The 22,854-nt window shown below is 42.0% G+C and overlaps 1 protein-coding gene across 2 annotated transcripts in view; it reads left to right on the plus strand.

Moving 5' to 3' along the window:
- arhgap35a (Rho GTPase activating protein 35a) overlaps positions 1-22,854 on the plus strand; it is a 61,711-nt gene that overhangs the window by 5,580 nt on the left and 33,277 nt on the right. The window contains exon 2 of one of the 2 annotated variants that reach the window (XM_040008986.1): positions 757-833. The exons of the other annotated variant lie outside the window; for it this stretch is intronic. The gene's annotated coding sequence lies outside the window, so the exon portion shown is untranslated. The remainder of the gene's footprint in view (positions 1-756; positions 834-22,854) is intronic. 2 annotated transcript variants of the gene reach the window in all.

A 22,854-nucleotide genomic window follows, 5' to 3' on the forward strand; every position in this document is an offset into this window, starting at 1 on the left:
TGTTTTGCAGACTTGGCTCACTCCAGTTGTTCTTATTGTTTCAATGTGAGTCTGATGTCATCATGTTAGTGGTCGTGTTAAAGCAGGCTGGACGAGAGCAACTGCAGATTGTACCAAATATGATCATGAGAAGCGACGACCAGCCAGCACCTGCTTGTCAGGTTTAGTCTACACTGGACAGTCCCAAGAGGGAGTGTCTGAAACGTTCTTGAGAAGTAAATTAGTTAAACTTTTTTTTTTTTTTAGGTTGTGGTAACCTCATTTGATGAAAGGGAATTATGAAAAATCTGTATAAGTGGGTGTATAGTGCGGTGGTTAACACATTCTCCTAACATGTGAAAGGTCCCCGGTTCAGTGCTGGGAGGAGACACAAATCCCTGGGAGGGATGCTTCAGGAAGGGCATCCAGCCAAAGCAAACATGTCAATCCATCCGCTGTGGTGACTCCTCGCAAATAAAGGAGCAGCTAAAGGAAGCTACTTAAACTATAATCACAAGATCTAAACTGTACTTTCACTATTAAGTATATCATCAAGAGGCGTTATCTTTTTTGCTTAAGAGTTTTAAAACTTTCTGCTTGTACTTGCTGTCCTAAGTCGTGGCATGTGCTGTGGGTGTTATATGTGTTTTTAAGTGAAGCAATAGTTTTGTGTATTCTGATACAACTTGTTGTATGTCCATCTTTTGTGAAAGTAGAGAGCGTTAGAGGGCTGGATTTTTCGAACATTTCATTTTAACGGCATGTTTCTCTCTGCAGTCTTATTGTTTAGCGGTGGAGCCCTCGGAGCATCACCAATTGGATTAAATTCACTGGGAAAGGAGGGGGAAAAAGAGGTTTGTGTAACAGCAACTTGTGTATTTCAAAGAAACTTTGAGGTTGGGCTGTTATCTGTGAAGACTGGCTGGAAGCTCTTTCTGTCAGCCATAATATTGCAACTCAAAACACAAAGCAATAACTAGAATCCACACCTCAGCTGTTTGCTTTTCATTTCATTTTAACTCATTATTAGCAATAATTAGATTGGGTGGTTAGTTGAATGTGGTGCAGAAATTATTTTAGTGTTTGGCAGTGTACAAACAGGAGACTGTGTGCAGAGGTAGGAAATGAGATGGTGAAGCTGTAATTGGGTTTAGATTTGTGTGTGGTCAAACCCCCCCCCAAAAACACCTGCTTTAGGTTTGTTAGTTCTCTTAGACAATGATGTTTACTTTGCATTATCCCGACTTGATGTCTGTTTATTGTGACGTCTCTTACAAGCTGCTTCTGCCTGGAGGTCTGACAACTTTATTGGAGGTGTCGGCATACACCTGCGATGCTCAGACAGAGGAGAGGTGGAGAGTGGGAGGCTGAGAAGTGTTCTGTTTCGGAAATATTCTAATTAAGGTTGGCAGCTTTTATCACAGACTGATAAGCATTGGAGAAAAAGGAGAGGGACAGGAGTTGAGAGGAGAGCGAGGGGGGGGGAAAGGGCTTGCAGACCCAGACAACCAGAGGCCTCAAAAAGAGGTCCACTGGAAGTTTTTCATTTATGAGTTGTGTAGATTGCTTACGCTGCTCCTTTGCTTCCTCTTTTCTCTCCTGTATTTATTTATTTATTTATTTTTTAGTTTTCACAAAATGTTTTTGTTTATTTCTGTCCCCATGGCGCCCTCCATCACTGGATTTTCTTGCCCTTGGAGAGCAGCGCAGTGGTCGTCTGAGCCGCGGTGAAGGGCACCACCTTGTCACTAGACATTTGCTTCAGATACCACTTCAGGGGGATCTGGCCAGCACTGTGGCGGCCTTTGGCATCTCCACCGTGAATACGTGCTGACGCTGTCTCTCTCCTGCATATACATGGCTGCACAAAAAAACCTTGTATCTGGAGAGGGGACATGTTTTACAATGTTGTGATTAGGTATTCTGAAGTTGTATCTTGCCAAAGGCATTTTAACATGTGCAAATCATTACCTGGCTGTTAGTGGTTAGTATTCGTGTTTGATCTAGCTCGACTCAAAATGTTTCAGAATTGGTTGTTTTGAGTAATAAGGGCAATGAAACTGTGTGGGGAACGGAAACATATACACTACTTTATGTACACGCAATGAGAGCAACAGCAGCTGACCTTTCCTCACGCTCATAACATAACTGTCAGCATGGTTCTGGCCATTCGGCAGCTATGTGACAACGGACATCATATCCTCTTTAAGGTGAGAAGATAAGGTGGCTTTTCATAGCCATTTGTTATCACAGGCAGTAGGCCCCTGACACCTCCACATCCCTTATCTGGCTTTGTCCCAGTTTTTGGCCCAAGCGTGGGCTCATGCGTGCCCAAGGCTGATGAGTAAGCACCGCTCAGCCCGCGGATGGCTGTGCCTGCCGTTATCGATCGCAGCGGCACCGCCTGTCATCCAGCCACCACTTATCTAATGATGCCCATGCTATTGTCTCACGCTTTGGAAAACTGCCATTAAACAGAAAGTGACGGCTGATGGCGGCGTCAGTGAATATTTATTTTAATAATAGAGGAGACACACCTAAAGCGGGATCCACTGTAGTGTGCTTGTGTCCGTCTGTTCAGGTATTTGACTTCACAGAGTGGAAGGATTTGGGGATTTCAGCCTACACTGATGTCAGTGTGCACAGGCCGCCAATAAAACTAAGAGCGCGTAGTCCGATGTGGATGATACAGTGCGTAGGTCACTTGAGATTGTTTGTTTGAATAGTGAGTTTAAGCAGGAAAGAAGGGAACTGCGAAGGGGAGAAGTTAGAAATGATACCAAAGATCAAAAAAAGCAACAAGAGAAGCACAGACAGTGGCTCCGGTGGAGAGTTTTGTTCCCACAGCTACAGCATATAGACAAAGCTGTGAATAGGCTCTCTCTAGGTTCAACCCACAGCCATACCACTTTTTTTAAAAGGAACCTAGGCTGGCCGACACTCTGTTATGCTGTCCTCGTCACAGGCTGTGCTTTCTTTCTGCCCACTCCCTTTCTTTCTGTTGTTGGCTGTCTTTGTTGTGACGCTGGTTGGTTGGTCTGCATTAAAGACAGATCATGATTTCCACCAGTCTGCAACACTTTGTGCTGACCTGGTTGTGACTGTCCTACTCTGATTGTTACTGTTGTTAGGCAAACGCACATACGCGTGTGCTTAATAAAAACCCCTGTGATGAATCACGTGAAATTCTTTAATCTAGAGGATTTCCGGAAGGGCTACCCTGACACGCAGTACTCTTTAAAACTTCTAGACATTTTAGATGCATCCGTCAGGCAGTCCCAGCAAAGGAAGTTGATTTATCTGTGCCAAATTTAATCAGAAGGGTGAAACAGTAATCCCAACCATACAGAATTACAGATTTTCAGTATTGACACTTATGTTGGAGGCCTCACAGTATCTGGAGCTCAACACCATGGAGTTACTTTAGGATTACAAGATGAGGCTAAAGCTACTGAGACAGGATTAACCACAGAAGAACTTGACGTTTCCCAAGATACTTGGAAAAATTGACCCGGCAAACTTTAAACGCTACATACATGTATACCAAGGAGAAACAGCACTGTTTAAAAGTAAAGAGTAGTCAAACTCAATACTGATTTGGTGTTGTTTATTTTTGTGTTTACTCCTCTTTGTGCTTCTGAAAGCACCCTCACTTAACAGTCATTAATATAGCTACTGTGCCATTTTAGAGGATTGCACATGGATTTTTCTGAGTTGGGGTTTCCTGGTGGTGACATGGGTCATTTCTTGTCTCAGTGCCATAATTTCCCAGGATGCAGTCGAGGCCCCAAGGTCCATAGCTCTTATGTCAGAGTTCATTTCCTGTTGGAGTGCTCCAGCAGCTCCTGATCCACCATTTTCTAACATTCCTGACAAGAACTGGAGTAATCCGTGTCACTTCCCCATCAGTTATTTGAAATTGTGGGTTGTTGTTTTTTTTTTTTTTAGAATCAGCTGAGGGAGTTGCGGGGAATTTCCCACAAATTACCCAAAAATTTCAAACCATGTTGAAGTCAGTTTACAGTGAATAAACGAAGTGTAGTTGAAGTGAAACTATGCTTGAAACAGCAGTGTGAAATCATGCATCTAGTTTAAGATTAACCTGCTGACGTTAACTGTATGAATCATGGAAGCGAGGGAGTGCAGTGGTTTTAAAAGGAAAACGTCTCCTTTCACTTTTGTGAATCATTACAAACCGAAAACTTAACTCGTGCATCTTCTTTGTTGCTTTACTGACTTGCATGGCTGTTGTGATGATAAAGGTAAAGAAAACATGGGTGCAGAATGTAAACATTTCGTTTATTCGAAGTTGCTGTTTTTGGTTCGAAGGTTATTCGGAGAGAAATATTGCCTCACCAAAGCGCAGCTTACATCCACCAAGGAGAAGACACTGCAGACCTTTGTGGGAAAATGTTGCTGTGAATTGTTGATGGGTTGGTTTCCTGTAGCTTAAATCCATGTAATTTCCCCCCCCAAAAAACCCAAAACATATTTTTGGTGGAAAAGATGAATATAAGACATTGGAATTTGAGTGGGAAAAGGAGAGAATAATGCATGTGTACTGAAAAGAAGACATGCAGCATTTAGATTGGGCTGAATGTCTTAATTGTCGTCATTTGCACAGGTGTATGTGACCTTTCAAATCAAATGCAATTGAAATTCGGCATTTACAAACGATCGCATCCATTAAAGAAAAACACCAGGTATTTAGCTTCTATTTCAAGGGTTTCAGATTTCTAAGATCTTGTGCAACAGTGAAACTGGCTTTTGCATTTGTAGTTTAGTCGGTGTGGATCCTGCATTTCAAGTGTTCAAGCCTAACTGAGTCATTTTCCCTGAATTGGCTAATCCTTGCCAGAGCCACACACGACTGTTTTTCCATGCACTGTGTAGACCGCAACTAGTAAAAGGACATTTACATGTGCCCTTAGCAATGAATTAAAGATTAACACTTACTAAATGTTTAAAAAGGTGTTTTAAGAACACTGTTTGTGTGAATGTGTAATTGAATTGAGGTTTCCAATGTAGTGCAGAAATGAAGGATCATATTATAGCATATTAATATCGTATTTCAGTATTTGTGAATTTTCTGTGGCTTATAACTCAATTTTACGACGATCCCAACAAAGAGTGAAGTTGCTTCTCAAGCTTATGTGTAGCTACCGTTACCCCTGCACAAAAAACCCAAAACAGTTTATTCATGTTTATTCATGCAGGCTCTTATGCTTTAAGTCCTGCAGCCACACCACGAGCAGTTAATCACTAACGACTCTGAATGACTAATGGCGTGCTCATCCGCCAGCGATTGTGGATTCAGTTCTGTTTCCTCCATAAAACACACCTGTGACACTTTAAGCATTACAAACGCTGATGGGCACTTTTACAGTTACAATTTTCAGCTCACAAATGCTCTATCTATGCAAGTACTTTGTGGGCATGCCAACAGGCTTTAGGTTAACCAGAAGGTAACATTAGTGGTATGTTCATGTTGAGACTTTAAGACTACAACAGAATAGAAACAGCATCTGTTACATTACGCAATAGCGTTTTACACCATGTGCTACAGTTTTGTGCACATACCACATGACTCTAAGTAAGACTTTTTCTTTAGAGCACAATATTTTAATGTTTATTTTTTAAATTATTATTATTTCACCCGCCATTACGGTCCAGCTCTAACTGCGTAGTTTCAGCATGACTTGAGCTTATATTTCCTTGAATCCATATTCACTGAAGTCACGCCTCATTCCTCATTTGGGTTACAACACTTTTTGTGACAGAAAGAAACAGCGAGCAGTGTAATCCTGATTTACGCAAAGGTGCAGTGTAACAGTTAATAATTTTAAACAGAGCCAGAAAGGTTTCGGGTCATGTTGAGAAGAAGTTTTGTCACCACAAAAAACAGTAAAAAATTATTCAAAAAAGTTCCTCGAGCAGCTCTATCACCTGCTCTTTGTGTGTGTGTGTGAAAATATGCATGTGCTTTAGAGTGACCTAGAGTCACAAAGAAGTGATTTGGAACCTGAAATAACAAGAGAATGATTGTACAAGGAGAAGATCCAAAGTGTATTATATCCATTAGCTTAGGAGTTGACGTAACATGTCAGATTCTTTCATGTTTTGATTGCAGTTCTTGTTTAGGCCCAAGACTAGTTTAACCTGCCCTTAAACAATGATTCGAGGTGTTCCACATGAGCAAGTGTTAGACCTTAAGCAACCCTATTTCAGTAAGAGTCCCATCCACAACTTTTCAGTTTTCGCTTCACAACTCTGTAAATACACCTTCTCTCAGTCTGAGGTCTCCCGGTGTTTGAACATCGTGATTTAGGCTGTAGGAAATTTTGCTACTCTGACTGTTCACATGCAGCTTTTAGACTGCAAAGCTGAGCTTCCATTTAAGGCCTTGCCTTTTCCTCTCTTCCTTTCAGTCGTGCCTTCAGAGGTTATAGTTGAGAGGAGACATGGGTGGGTGATGTCAGCCCTTTCCTCAGGGAATTCAGGGGTCTTTAGGGGTCCTGTGAGGTTGGGCAGCAGCTCCAGACGGGAAACGGTGATGGTAGAGAGGGGAAGGAACAGCTCCCTTTTGTTTTGTTTTGATCACGTCAGTGCTAAAGAGGGAGACACAGGATGTCTATTGCCAAGAGGAGCATTTGTGCATAGACGTATGTTGGAGCTGTTGGAAATACTTGGCACACCACCAGTTTTCCAGATTTAAGTTTAAATCGCAGTTTTGCTGCCTTTTGCATTCATTTTTTTTTCAGAATTTCTTTGTTTTTTGCTACAAGGGTGTAAAAGAAGTTTGCATGAAAAGCTGGGAAAACTCCAGAGTTTGCATTCGTTAATGCTGGGTCACTGACTTGTTCAGTAGGTGTATAATATTTAACATCATGTGCTAAACACTTGAGCGGTGGTTGTGAGAGCTCTGCTAGCGTTTGGGGCTCCTGGGTCTCACTGATGATGTACCATTGTAAACAGTTCCCACTGCTTGCACAGCTGGGGCACACTTGACAACCTCTGCAGTGCATGTGAAGTGGGATGGGGAGGAGGCAGTCGGAGAGCGCTAGGTTAGCGCTGGACGGCGGGCGAGTGACTGGACTGATACAGCAGCGGAATGCTTCGAGGGCCATTGGGGCATGATACGAACTGCAAAAAAGGAAAAGTGAGTCCAGGGGAAACAAGAGCATAAAACTGATTATAAATGACAAATCCCCAGCTCTTGCAACCAAACAGTGTTACCTGCTCTATCCCGAGGATGGTAAAATGCAATCACAACAGCTCTGAGCCCAATTCAATCTCCTGTATGTATTCTGCGTGCATGTGTTGTGAGTACCATTGTGTTTGTGGCCTCCCCGATTTCAACAGTGACAGGAAATTTTGCCCCTCCTCTTCACTGTCCTCCCTTCATCCTCTACCCTCTGCTCGGTGCCTGGCGCTGATTGGCTGGAGGGAAAGCGAGGGATGAGGTTTTGTTGTCTAATCTGCCAGCAGATCGCCACTGATGGGTCTCTGTAGAATGGCTTTAGTAAATTACTGTTCCAGGGAAGGGCAAATCCCTTCTATCAGATAGCAGCTCTCTCTTCATCTCTCCCTCTATTCCAAGTCCCACACTCTTTCTCTTCAGTACGTCAGTCAGGCTCTGACTTTATCTTTTTATCACCATCTAACTCTCCTGTTCCCTTCACAGTTGTCCACTACTTTGTGTTTTTTCTTCTCTTCTCTTCCCTTCTCGTCTTTTGTTTTCCCTCTCACTTTTCCAAACTTGAACACCTCACGATGCACACCTGTTTGTGCGTCTGCACATTACGCCTGATTTTCTGTGCCGATGGGCCTCACACCTGGAGTGAATTAGATGAGCTGGTGTCAGAAAGAGACGCACTGTGAGTTTTGCTCCGAGGCTACTCATTGACATCGGCACATTACAGTCCCTGTGAACAGTTTCCCCTATTCCCTGGTGTGTTCATGCGTGTTAACAAGATGGACCAGTTTTGAGAGCAGCCATCTTGCCTCTCAGTGTGTGTGAAATTGCACAAGATAATACAGTACATCCTGAAGAAGGGTGTTTGCGGATTAGAGGGGAACTGTTTTATGCATATGGATTTAGGTTTGCATACCTGTGCCACAAAAGATATCACAGGAATAAAGAAGATTAGGGAGGGGGAAGGATATTGAAAAAAACAAGGGAGTGTTTTTGTCTACCTGTAGCCTGCTGTGTGGGTGCACTCTTGCCTGAGGTGGGGAATGTTGCTTGGCATGAAAAGCTGAGCGAAGCCAAACTCCAAGTGACCTCCTGTGTTTTGTTACAGCTCAGTCTAACTCCTCCTCAGTTGTGTGAAACTGCCAGCATTCTTCTGCTCTGCAGTGACATATGGTAGCCAGGCATGTCTGATGTCACAAAGTACCATAGTTTCTGTGATGATTCTCTGTCTTGACAATTTGCAGGTGGGGTATGGTGAAAGGTGGAGACGCCACACGCGAGCACATTTCAATTTAAAAGGGAGATTTGTAGAAAATGCTGCCGTGGGAGAGATCACTGTTGTTTCTGTTGAATATCTCTGAGCTACTGAAGCCACTTTAGCATTATACGTGCATTATTTGTGTTTTAATACTCACTCAGAGAGTCCTTAAATCACTGTCAAAGACACTGAGAGACACTGTCATAGCATAGAAATGATCCAAAATGCACTGCAGGATAAGCTACATGATCTCAGCTTGCTTTGGGGACCAGGCCTCAGTGTCTCTTAATGCCGGTGGCTGTGACGTCATAAGCGAGGAAGCATAAGTGCAGCTAGAAAGAATAATGGTCTGTGCTGTGGCTAAAAACAAATGGCCATCCTGCTTTCTAATTGTCGCTTGCCAAGAGCTTCTGCCATTGTTTTGTTTACTGTTTATACTTCTTTTTTTCCTCTTATGTCAGACGGAAGGGAAACTGTGTGCTGCAGTGACTCATACCATCTTGGTACAAAGTACTACCTAACCAGCTAGTGCTGGTTTTTAGCCTTACATAATACAATGTTTTGCCATTAGTAGAAATACATTACAAATATTTCTTGAACAGAATGCCATACCTGCACGTTTTAATTTTGGAATGTTTAAAACTCTTTTATGATGAGATGATTTATTTTTTTATTTTTTGGCTATACTGTTAGCATGACGTGTTTCACTAAACATGATTCACAATAACCCAACCCACTGTTTTGTAACTGTTTTATGAGTGTTTGCGGTTAAAGTAGAAGTTTTGAATCATACACTGGCTTTGATCATTGGCAAGATAACCGCTTTACAAGGAACGCCAAAACTCTAATCATCTGAAGGAATTTGTCTTTGGTGCCTTTGTGTTGGGGTAAACACACATTTCTTGACGTGTGGACATTGCTGTTGCACAAACAATTGTACTCCGTCACCAGTTGAGTCCAAGATAAGGGCAAGAGCACAGTTAACATTGCAGATGCATTATGGCTGCAATAAATAATTCTTATCATTTACTCAATTTTCTCCTGGAACTTCTCCTGACTCGGCCAAAGTTTGCATAAATTTGGTGGCAATGATCAAGAAGAAGGCTGCTAAATTCCTAAATGGAAAAACGCAAGACACTAAGTGTTGTTACAGTATTCCGAAGCTGTCTACAGATTTAACTAATGCATTCAAGTCAATATTACTCTGACTGGAAGGATATAAGAAACAGTAATGATAAAAGTATATGTACAGTACTGGGCAAACGTGTTGAGTTGCCTGTCATACATATATATATATTTGTATATGTATCATTTTTTTTTATTTTTTTTTTTAAATATTTTGCTTCCAGGAGCGGTATTGAGCAATAGTTATCCAGGTGTTCAAAATGGAAAACAGGTGCAGAATTATTGAAATAACACCCACAAATTCAGAATATAAGGCAAAAAGAGTTTTCACAGTTCAAGGGAGTGTGTAAGTCGATATTTAGTATGATCACATTTATTCTTCAACACAGCCTGAACTTTCTTAGGCAGCTGTCTTGTGATTTCTTTAAGTAGTCTTCAGGAGTATTTCTTCTGTTACATTTTCTTCTGTCCAGGTATGCTTTTACTGCATTGCCAGTGTGTTTGGGAAAATTTCTATGAATCTGGCAAATTAATCTGTTGCCAATCTGATGCTTTCTAGATGGTATTGCATGGTGGATCAAAATCAGAAGTCCAACCTCAAATGATGACAGACCCTCTGCTGTGTTTTACAGACTAGCTGTTGTAACTCTTTCCTGAACTTCTCTCTACTTATTGACAATGATCTGAGCCAAAAAATTCCAATTTAAATTCATTACTCTATAAAACCTGTTGGGACTCATTTTCCTTCCAGTTTTTGTGTAATTTGGCATACTTTAGACTTTTCACCCTGTTTTCTTTTCTGAAGAATGGCTTTTTTTGACATCCACACTTCCACTGAAACGATTTCTGATAAGGCTTTGGCAAAACATTCCTCCATTTGGTGAAACGGTTCTCTGAAAATGGTAAGGTACAAAGACTGGACTGAAAATAAGTGAAAAAGACTTTCCAAAAGACCAAAGAACTGTTGTTCAAGGCCATTTTTAAAAATTGCAAGAAGGTCTGATTCCTTGGAAGCAAAATATAAAATAAAATGAGAGGTGGCAGAAGACCTTTGCAGAGCATTGTGTATATTAATGTTAAGCTACACCTGGATTGTTTATGCCCATAGCTTCTAGTCGGTATTGCTGCTTGTGAAAGTGGATAACAGTAACGTTAATTCTTTGACCTTAACACAGAATGTTTGATCCTTCAGTCCAGATTAATTTTGCAAAGTATTTTGAAAGACTTGAAGGGCTCGTCCCGAGGAGATGCAAAGACAGGCTCAGGAAGAAAAAGCTATAGCTAATGAGAGGAGAAGAGCAGTACACCAGGCAATATGCCGCTGCTAGGGAGCAACCAGATTAGATTAACTCCATATTATAAATATGTATGTCCATCTAAATGTTATATTTTCAAGTTAGTTTACAAGGGTGTTGATGAAATGTGTATCATATACATTTTTATGCTTTATGCTTTGACTTTTTTTGTTAATTTAAACTTTTATGCCAGTCAAGAAGCCAGAGTTGAACTACCCACCCTACAGCTCACAGCTGCTACCACAAATAGAATATTATTTTATACAAGGCTGTTGCAGCCAACATATCTATGCTCTCAAAGCAAAAGAGAAGTAATAAGTGTGCATTTTGTAGGCAATGTTGCTCTTGTTGCCTTACTGCAGTAAGGCAACAAGTCACCTGTAATATTAGGGTGTCGCCTGGACTACACTTGCAGGGTAATAGTTATGTCTTATTACACCTAATAGTGTGCAGACTGGCTTAATTCTTACTGGAGTACTAACGCAGATTAGAATGACAGGACTCAGGATGACTCCTGTTCGCTGAACCCCACCCTTTTTATCGACTGTCTCTCCCAACAGTCTGAAAGGAAGCATCTGCCTGCCCCTCTGTCTCCCCGCTCCTCACCACACAAGCTCTCTCCCTGTTTCCACAGCCCACACTGCTATCGCTGCAGCTGTTAGCTATCCAGCTCACACCGATGTTGGAGCCTCTAATCTCTCTAGCATAAAGGCCATGCAAAGAGAATTTATGTTAGCCTGCCACGGGAATGAAAGGAGAAGCGGAGAATCGTTTGAGCAGGTTGACAGATAAGGCTCTTGTGCTTTCTGTGTGGTGCTTTTTAAGCCATGTTAAGCTGCTTAATTAGACATAATCTACAGACCCCAGACTGAGGCGGAACTAATGAAGTTAAAAGACTCAAATCCCATCCTGCCATCACACTCTCCACTGCTCCACACCATCACCCGTGCTTCTCCGTCTCATCGCTGCGCCGTCCTATCTGCTGCCTACCATCGTCCTTCCTCCTCCTCCTCGCAGCACACTCTGCTCTCTCTTCCTCCCTACCATCCCACTGTTTCCTTTTAACACTTCAATCCCACCCAAACATTCTGCCTACGGGACAACCTTAAACCTTGAACACAAATAACTTGCCCATCATCAGCATAGTTTCTTTGGAGCACCGAATTGTTCCCATCTAGCATCAGCAGGATATCCTCAGAAGAAATAAAAAGGTCACACGGTGAACCTCAGAAAGAAATATTATAAATGGATATTAACCCCCCATAAATTCATTTATATGCTTATATTTCAATATCGCAAACCATCCATTGGAGTTGTTTGAGCGGATACTTTTTCTATACATCCAATTGGCAAATCTCATGTACGGCACACTGTTTAAGCTGCTTTAGCCGCTTTAGCAGCTTTACCCTGTCATATGTGTTTTCACTGATGCCTGCTCTTTTTTTGAGCTCGGTCTTGTGGCTCTTCTTTCCATCTACACCTAGACTACTGTTAGGATAGATAATCACAAAAATTTCCAACTAATTTGTTGACTCCAGCTGTGACTTCAAAACGCATCAAAGGAACGTTCCTGTTCCTGGCACTTTAAAAAGCCTATACACCAAAGCATTGTTTTTTCTGTTTAAGGCCGCCATCCTGCATTTTTACAAGATGCTAAAACATCAGAAGTGTGACGAAGCACTGAGTGTCTTTTCCGTGGTGAGCACTGCATGTCTCTCCTATCCAAATGGATGGCTGAACATTGACAGGTCAACACCTCCACGGGGCTAAAAGAAAGTTAAACTCTGGGTAGAACGCACAACTTGTTACAATCACTTTTTACCTGGCCTCACAGTACAGGAGGGGTGGGACAAAGTGTACACAACCAACTATTAGGCCCTACTTCTAAGCACTTAACAGCATTCGAGGAGAAGTTACTGCTGCTGGTCTGTCTGTACCAAATGACATCCCCAAACTGCCGCAATGAAAAATAATGCTTGGAGGAACACGTTGTTCATTTTGTTCCGTTGGTCTACCAGTTAAGCAGCATTCAGGTAGAAACGGGTACTTGCAACATATTTCTTCTTTAGACATTTTTGTATCGTAGCAATTAAGGCATCACAGCTTCCAGAGTGCTCTCAAACGCTCCCAGCAGGGTGTTTTTAGAAGAGTGTCAGGCGTTTTCATCTGGCTTATTTGTGGTTTATCAAGCTTGTGCTAGTCCTGTCTACATCTTGGAAGGGAAGTTTGGCAAATGCATACATGTGTTTTTGACATGTGCTACATACTCTATAGTATTTGCTGATTTCTCTCCATGTAGCAGCTATCAGCTGTATAGTAGCCTTTGGGTGTACTTTTGGAGGATAGGTTTCCTAGTAGCAGTAAGTCAAGATGAGAGAGGGATAATGTGACAGTTTACAGCAGCTACAAGGCTGGTGAGATTCTACTGTGAATGGTAATAAAACACAAATGGTGAATATAGTATCCTCTGCTTTGAGAAATACTGAATATTAAATACAATTCAGGGCCTAAGAACTCTATATTCCTATCCATGCAAACGAGCTTCTTATCTAAATTGACAGATGTGTGATAAAGTTCATAAAGGACAAGGTGCATAAACCAGAAAATGTAATGAGGCAGTAATTGTTGCTTTGTCTAAAAATAGAAAAGTGAGCGAGCTTGGCAGGTGTGGCTTCTTTTCATTTTCGACCCGTGCAGCACTTTCAAACAGCCTGCCCTTGTTTTTCTGTCCCCCTCCAGTAAAAAGAGGATGTTTTCATGTTAATGACAGCACTTCTCTTCCGTAATCCCACCGTGGCAAAAGAGTCTGCTCTTCAATAAATGTGAACATTTATCTGTAGCTATGTGAGTGATCCCTCATCCACCCATCCACATAGCTTTAAATAGGCTTCGTTAATACATCAGCTTTTGATGCAGCCTCTAGTCGCTGCTTTGGCAAGTTTACATATTTCTCCTATCTTCATATCTTGCAATACCAGCTTCTTTATTTTTACTGAAGCTGAACAGCAGTTGTTCCCTCCACCACCACACACCCTCCCACAGAGGAGTGGCTGCCGTGCTAGCTTGTAAACGCTCATCCTCTGTCCAGGAGGAGATTGCAGCTGACCATTGTTGGGTTTCATCATCGTCATGAATGCTCTGCTTCACTGTCGATGACCTGTCAGAGAATTTTCTTCACCCCATTATCTTTCTGCCTCTCCTCCATATCCTCCTTTAGCCCTCCTCCCCACCTCATCTTACCTCATCTTAACCTATAATGCTCATGGTCATTTGCACTGTCAAACTCATTCTCTTCACTCTCTCTTACGGGTGCTGGAGTATATTTGCATTCATTTAGATGAAGCAAAGGCAAACACTGCCAAATCCTCTAGGATGGAATTTACTTTCAGCTCTTATAAGCTGTAAAAATGTAACAGACGACATTAACGTTATTGTCCCTGTGCATCCTCCTTCATCATCTCCTGATGAGGTAAACCTATCTTCTACCTCCCCCTGAATTGGTCTCTTTGCCGGCCGGTATCATGGTATTGTTGAGTGGATCTCAGGGCTGCTGCATTCTGTTTTGCTTGATTAGCCTGTGTGTGATGCTGTAGGCAGCTTTGTTTTGTTGCTGAATGGACTGTTCCACTGAGAGCGCAGCAGACGACAAGGAGCAGAGGAAGGAGGGGATGGAGAGGAGAAGGGTGGAGTGGAAAAGGAAAAGCAGGAAAATGCTGAAAAAAGATAAAGGCTATGAGGGAAGGATGTAAAAAGAGAGGTGGGGAGTAGATAAATGAGTCAGGAGAGAAGGCTGGAGCAAAGGGGAAAAGCAGAAATGAGGAAAGGAGTGTGATGCAGAGGAGAAAAGAATAAAGAAATGACCACTTCTCCTGTGAGAGGGAAGATAACTGAGTGTTTAGAAATGCTGAGGTGGACAGAAGCCATATCTTCCACCAACACAGCACCTGCTAGTCTGCCTGCCTCCTCCCATTCACTGACCGACTTTCTATTGTGGGTATTTGTGCGCTTATGAGTGTCTTTCTGCCCGTGGAAGTGTGTGTATCTTTGAATACACGTTATTATTCATACAGTTGCCGTGCCATTTTTGTTTCCACCCATAAGCAGACTGAGATTTTGTTCTCAAATATGACAAATCCCCGAATCCCTGCACTGCACCACTTTAATACATGCGTCCCTTTAATAGCTTTTCATGTAAAATATGGAAAGGGGTCTCTTTCCATATGTTTCACCTTTAATGACTGCACAAATCTGTACGAACCCGTGGGACCTGCAGCTGTGCATCCTTTATAAGTTGGGGTTGAACGCTCTGATCGTTGCACTGGTCATAGGCGTGGTCTGTGAAATGGCACCACAACAGAGGAGCGACCAGGCTGTATCAGCTGAATGATTTAAATCATTTTTAAAAATGAAAAATATAAGATCCAGATTCCCCGGCGAATAATGTGGTTGCAGTACTTGTACAAAATAGTGCTGCGCTTCTGCAGCGTGCTTACCGTGATAAAGTTTAGAAAGAGATATCTATTTGAAAGTTTAACAAAGACATTCTGTTTGGCAGCCGGCTATAATTTGCCCAGAAATGTAATAAATTGTATGAAATGACTTCCTATTGCAGGTGAATTTTTAACATTAAGTAGTACCTACAATTGCCAATAGTTGTTTTTGTAACCGCTTGAATGAATAGTTGGGGGCGGGGTTAAACGCTTAATTATCCAAGGTTCACAATTTTAGCCCCACCATATTTTCCTTAGTGATCCTTGCTTATTCCTACCAGCTATTTTACGGATACAAATACACCTGTGAATATGAAGGTGGAGCAGCTCCAGCAGTGCTTTCAAATCCACACCTGTTCCCTTACCGCACCTCATCCCACTTCTCCACCTGCCGCCCGTTTGACGACAACGCTGTTCATCCTGGTGCAGACAGATGGTGGATGATAAGAGAGCCCAGAAATTTTGGGTTATTTTTTCATTTCAGTATGAAAAAGGATGATTTTTTTTTTGCTTTCATGTCTTTCTTCCTGTTTTTGTTTTTTGTATGGGTATAATTCATTGTGCCTGTGCCAGCATGCATGTTTGGTTTTGTGGAAGCTGACTGCGCTGTAGATGAAATAAAGCTCACTGTGAGTGCCGACAGGATTGGCTTGTTAGTGCTGATGGGGTGGATGAATGCTTAGTAGCGTAGGCTAGGATAGGATGGCAAAATATACTGTGTTTTCTTCGGCTGTACTTGACTGATTCCTGCAAATCTCTGCAAAAATTCAAGGATGTATACAATAAAATGAAAATACGACAACGATAAGCCCCCTTGAGCTCCCTCTTTGCCATCTCCAAGCCTCGCTTTCTCTTTCATTTCCTTCCTGTTCCTATATTCTCTTATTCCTCTGTCTATTAAGTGATTTTTCTATTATTGCCTCATCTTGTTGTTCCTTGTCCCAGAACCCATTTTGCTCTCCTTTCTTGTTATCTCTATATGTTTCCACTTCTCCCTTTTGTAAATGGTCTGTTTAATAGACAATTGGAAGAACATGCATGCTTGCATGCATTCACACACAGGCGAAAGGCTGAAATAAAGAAGCCCCTTATCTTTGCTAGCAGAGACACTTTCATGTGCTCGCATGCAGATGAATAATATATGTGGGTACACACACACACACACACACACACACACACACACACACACACACACACACACACACACACACACACACACACGTAACCCTATTCGATTGGGTGTGATGCTGACATGGGCCGTTGTACGCTGTGCCTGTGTGTGTACTTGGATGACTGCTGGCACTGTGAAGGGATGTGGAGTCTCTAGGGGCCTGGTGATGAATGGGAGTGTTGTCACTAGTCAGGTCCAGCTGCCTTTGTGCTGTCTTTATGCTGCGTGTTCTCCTATTATACCGCAAGCGCTGCATGTTTGGTGCACAGAGAGACAGTGTGGGCGAGCGTTGTTGTTAATGTGGATTGAATGAAACAATCCGAGACGGGCGTTAAGATGTTTACGTGCTGTATGTGTGAGAATATGCGTTAACACTTTCGATTAATGTCTTAAAGCTGTGCGTAGAACATCTAGACATTCACCCATGTGTACATCTGACTACACACACACACCAGAAAAAACGGCTTCTCTCTCTTCATTTGCCTGGATAATTACGTGAGCGTCTGTGTAGTTGGTTTGGAATCCGTATGAAAGGGTGTCTCCGCTGCCGGCATGTAGATTTTCTTTTTTTGTCCTCACTGTGTGAGAAGTGAGCTCTGCGAAAATGCTGTCAAAGCAGAAGCTGGATAATTTGCCTACAGACACATTCATGATACAGTGACGTGTGCGTCCATAAATTTGCCTTCCAGAAGACTAGCTGTATGGTTCACATGGTTTGTGTGTATAAAGATAACTCATATCTCAGTGCAGTGGTCAGAGTATGATCATTGTGTACACTTACGTGGAGGGTTATAGATAATAAACCCCAGCTTCTCTGCTGCGTATAGATGAATCAAGTTGTGGTTTGTGTTCAGTGGGTGGCACACAGGTTGTTGTGGGATGCAAAAAAAAAAAAAAGTTTACATGCTTTATGATAAGGCAGTCAGAGCTGTTATACTGATAAACCTCACCAGTAATTTCCATGGATGCTGATTCATGTGCAGACAGTCAATGTAGGAACCTGTGCTCCGGTTGTGTGGTCTGATTTCTGGGTGAGTCAACGAATCTAGCATGACTGTGCATAAATTGCTGCGTTCCCCATCTGGCAGGCATCGCTCTGGGTGCAGTGGTGGTATGTTGTTTCACTGTAGACTGGCTGTTCATGAGGTTCAGCAAGATTACTTATCACTGGAGATTCATGCCCTATCAAGGTTGGCTTACAGCATTTTCCAGTTATTATTTGTTCTGCTTTCCATCCTGCTGTGATGGAAATGTTACTAGTGTAATCTTGGAAAGTGAGGATGTTTGCAAATGAGGATGCAGAGCTTCTGAGCTCTGATAAAGAGTCACGCCTTCCTCCTTGTGATGCAGATCTTTCTGCTTAGGTAAAATCACATTTAATATTTTTGCGGGTCTAAAACTAGCTTTGATACATGTGTAGTGGGATAATCTGACACCTATATGTATGCGCCAGCCCTACTATATTAGAGTACAGGATACTTGTCATATTATTCCATTAAACAGCTACTGTTTTTATCATCCAGACAATTTTGTTCATTATATTTCAAGTGATAATACTCTTAAAAAAACAGGCATCAGGCTAAACTAACTCACCTTGCTGTTTATTATGAAAAGCATTTAGTGGTACAGGTGATAATGACAAAATTACAACAAGCCTCTCTGTTATTGTTAGATGCGCACACACACACTCTCTCTCACCTCCCTGTGCTTCTTTGGAGATCTAAATGGGAATCTGACTGGAGGTAAACATGTCATTGTGTAGAACAGACAGACAGACCAGTTAATGGGGAGATGAAGGGATAGGGTTTAATAAGCAGTGTGGTGGATTTATTTAAACGGGACAATATTTACCAGTCTGGACAATGTCTGATTGACTTTAAATTGACCTCGCGGTATCTCACCACATCGCTTGTGTTTAAATTCTACTTATTTAGTTTGTTTCATTCATTATCATTTTCCCCTGATTGTGTCAAGCCCTTGATTTAGCTCCCATCGTAGGTTGTTTCTACTGAGGGAAGAGCCACACTTGGAAAAACTAAACATCGAAGTGGACTGTGGGACTGGGGCCAGGAGCAGTTTGTTGCCATTGGCGTGCGACAAGGATTTTAAAGATTATTGTACAATAGGAGCTTATAATAGTAATGTAGTCTATAAATTGAAGGAGGAAGATTCTGGCTGTAAAACGCTTCAGGTTGTGGCTCAGCTCTTCATTTTCGCATTCTTTCACTTTCACTGACTTGCTTATGTCTAAATTATGCTTCAGCGGGAAATCTACGTCATAACTTAACCGGAAACTCCCCGTAACCCTGTGCTGCAACCTGACGTCAGGTCAACAAAACCCACAACAACTGAACGGCAGGGAAGGTTACAGCGTAGGGGTAAGCGTGGTTTCTAGTTACGGTGTAAATTTCCCATAGAAGTCTAAATCGGGCTTTCTCTCCCTTTGTACCTTTTCTTCTACCATGGCAGCAACTCTCTAGAGTGCAATAGAAACAAGTCTTTAGCGGGCTTAATTCGTTTATTCCTTTCTTTCCGGCCTTTTTTCACCCTCCTTCACACTAGATTTTATCACTATTAGATGTTTAGCCATACCCCACTGCTATTGTAGCTTGACTTTATGAATGAGCTCACTGAAGGTCATTTGATCACTTTGCGTGACGAAGCTCTGCACACGCAGCTCACACATTTCTCTTATCTCTCGGTATGAAGGGGGGGGGGGAAGAAAAAGTTGTTGAGTGGCTCACGCCTTCTCACCTACTTCCTCCCTCCCCTTCCCCGGCTCTCTTTGTGCAAATCCCCATGGAGACAAGAAGGGAAGGAATAAAGAAAGTACGCTGGAGAGATTGCTAGAGAAACAGAGAGATAAAGAGGAAGAAAAAAGAGAACTTTAAGTCCCCTGATGTGTGTTGAGTGGCCGGTGGCAAAATAATCCCTCCTTACCTTCACACAACAGTCACACTAATGACCTTGCCTGCGCTCATCAGTAGACAGACCAGCATCTTCAGGGAGAGACAGATGGAGTGTGTGAGAGGGTGAGTGTGTGTAAGTGGCCCCCTTCTTTGTTTGAGAGGGGGGGGGGGAGTACTCGCACATCAAGGATTAGAATGGCTTAAAGATGTTACGCCTTGGCGGATGTGCGCATTTGTGCATCTTTTGTGAGGTGAGCGTTATCTCAAATGACGTCAGCACTAATAGAGAGTGGTGTTGCATTTGAAACACAGTCAGGTACAGAGGCTGCAGGAATACTGGCCCGCTGCTGTTATGAATGGGCAGTTTAAGAGACGGGAGCATGTTCCTTTGGTTCATTTCTGTGTGTCATAATGGTCTTGTGTCGGGCCAGTGCGACCTTCTGTAAACAATAGCAACTCATTACGATAACAATCTTAAAGTTCTCTGCATTTCTTCCGGGCTGTCTGCAACCTCCTGTGGCTTTCGTCGGTGTATGGAGTATGCTCATTTTTACATGTAACCAATGTGATCTATACAATCTGTTTGTATAGTTGTTCTTGTAATCCTAAAAAAACATACGAAGATTAATCGTCTGTGGTTCTTTTGACTTTGACTGCCAACTGGACAAAACTAAACATCTGGTGACATCATTCCATGCTTTAAGAACATTGTTAAAAGATATTTTTTTACCGCTATTTCCAGACATAAGTTCCCTCATAGCAAGCAATTCAATTCAGACAATAATAATATTCAGGTGATCCCTTCTCATAACTTCTACTGCATCATAGCTTGCTGTGGTGAGTCATAAACCATATGAGTTTTTCTTTTTTTTGTAATTATTTTGTTAAAGTGTTACCAGAATGTTCAAGTTTAACCTGTATGTTTTTAATAAGAGAAGTGATGTGAAGAAAACACAGCTTGAAGAACTGCATTTTTTTTTTCTTTCTTTTTTTTCTTTTTTCTTTTTACCCTATGGCAGGAATCCAGAGAGAATTTGGACCCTTATCAGCCACTGTGATTGGCCAGTGGGTTCATATGAGAACCCTGGGACATGAGGTAGTGTGAAGCAACAGTGCCAATCAGAGGGAAGAGATGGAATGGGTGGAGAGAGGAGGGGAAAAGTGAAAAGGGAGTCTTGGCATCATTGCTTAGAACGGGAATTTAATGGTGTGTGTGTGCCTGTGTGTAGGTGTGTGTTAGTTTTCATAAGAATGGAAGAGATGGGAGGGGTGAACACTTGGATTGGGTCCAGGAGAACTGTTGTAAAATCCAACCTGGTTCTTTTCCTGTTTCGCCAGAGAGGATGGTCTAATTCTCACCGCTGCCTTTTCCTGACTTTTTCTTCCTCCAGGCCTGGAGAGAGAACAGCAGACAATATACAGAAACTAGTTTGAAGAAGATTGAATTCTGTAGTAGAAGTGTAACTTCTACAAATGAAGAGGAGGATGAGGTCAACAGGGGTCACGATTGATTATTTCTGGCTGCAGCCGTGTTTACGGACTGCCATTGTGTTTGGCGAGCTTTAACAATTGTGCAGCATCGCAGAGTTAAACTTCACCCTTTACTCCTGGTCTCACAGCCTTGAGGCCTCCAAGGTTGTTTTAAAAGATCCAGACTTTGACCTCTAGGTTTGCTGTAAACACGGGGAAGTAAACCTAGAACCAATCAGATCATCTCTTGCCAAGGAAGTAACAAATATTGACTTAGATGACCACAAAATATGCTCATGTGACTTTTAGCTATTTTTATCTTGGTCCTATAAAACTGTGTATGGTGCAGTTTTACTGTTTAAAATCAATCTGTCTATAGTATATGTGATTTTTGCACCCCACTAACCACTTAACAAATGCTGTGCATAGGTGAGACTTGCTGGAGTGCTACACTAGTTTGTCTTGTGCATCGTTCTCATTCAAAACTGATATTATTATTATTAAGTTTAACAAAAAAAGGAACAAGCTAACATGTAGGCGAAGTAGATGCGCAGTGAAAGGAAATATTAATTGTGCGCTCAAGGACATTCCCTATTACAGCATCACCACCTATTGCATACATCCATTGGCAGTGTGATTACTGTTGCTTTTGATTTTATACTCACACTATTCCACTTTCAATAGGATTGCCATAGACCTATTGAGAATATCAGAAAGGAAGGCAGTGAATTAATCACAATTTTCTTTTTGTGGTTGCATGTGTAAAATACTAAATGATCCTACTCCTACAAAAATGTTAAACTGTAATTTTAAAACGTTGACTCTTAGCCTGAAAAACTGCATCCATTTGACTGTAATGTAGACACCACCAATTAGTTAGTGGAGGCTTCTTAGCGAGCCTCGTCAGGCAAAGCTTGGCCTTGGGCCTTAATACTGCTGCAGCTGCAGACAGCTCAGTGCAGAGTAGCAAAGTCTTGAGCTGTAATGGCGCACCAGTGTCTGTCTGTAGACTGCTTTAAAATGGATGACCAAGCACAACCCCCGTAACCTCTGGACTTGCTGCCCCAGAGCCTGCCAGCTTCCTCCATTCAGACTAGGGAAGGAACTCAGGGGTGGTACTCCCACATACGGGCACATAAGCACAGCTAGAAGAGTTCCAAAAGGTGATAGATTAACATATTCATGTGCTGCTAAAGCTTACAGGCTACATATGGCTAAACACTGTGTTCTATATATTGTAGTTTGTTGTATTCACTGCTTTTATATTATACTCAACAACTTCTAGTTCTTGCCATAAAGGAGAAAAAGCACAGATAAAGTTTAATTTGACAGAATTACCAGTGAACCAGTGTTATCAGATGATATTGGTCTATTGGTGCGATATGCACTGAACACATTCCACAACAGAGTGCAGAAGGAGGGTGTTTTCGATATTGGTGTGCTCACCTAGTTTGTCCATTATAGCAGCTCAAGGTCACTTTTATGTACAGCGTTGCCTGAAGTTTGTGTAACAGTCAAGCTGTTTGTGAGATGCACTGTTGCAGAGTTAATAAACAAGAACCATGACATTTCCCTTTTTTGATATAACATGTTATATATACTGTGTATATAATATCAAACCTGCATTAGTGTCAATCCCCAAAATCAGTATGAGCCGGGCCCCGATCTCTTTGGCTTTCTATTATCCGTGCATGATTTGCACTTTGGTGAGCCAGGCAGGAGGGCAGAAAAAGAGAGTGAATCTGGTGGAAAAAATGAAAGTGATAAAGACAGAGAGGGAGTGAAAGAACACTGAAAAGAGGGGGAAAAAACCTCTGTAACCATCTGCCTTTGTGCCAACAGTTGGTTACTGTAGCAACCAGTAAAAAGTCATTATCTTTAATTGACATGGAGGCATGTTCAGGTGTTTTCAATTGTATCTTCTTTTTTTTTTTTTATTTCTGCAGTGACCCCACCTATCCC

This window comes from Simochromis diagramma, unplaced genomic scaffold (genome assembly GCF_900408965.1).
Source record: "Simochromis diagramma unplaced genomic scaffold, fSimDia1.1 OVJJ01000344.1, whole genome shotgun sequence".
Lineage (NCBI taxonomy): Eukaryota > Metazoa > Chordata > Actinopteri > Cichliformes > Cichlidae > Simochromis > Simochromis diagramma.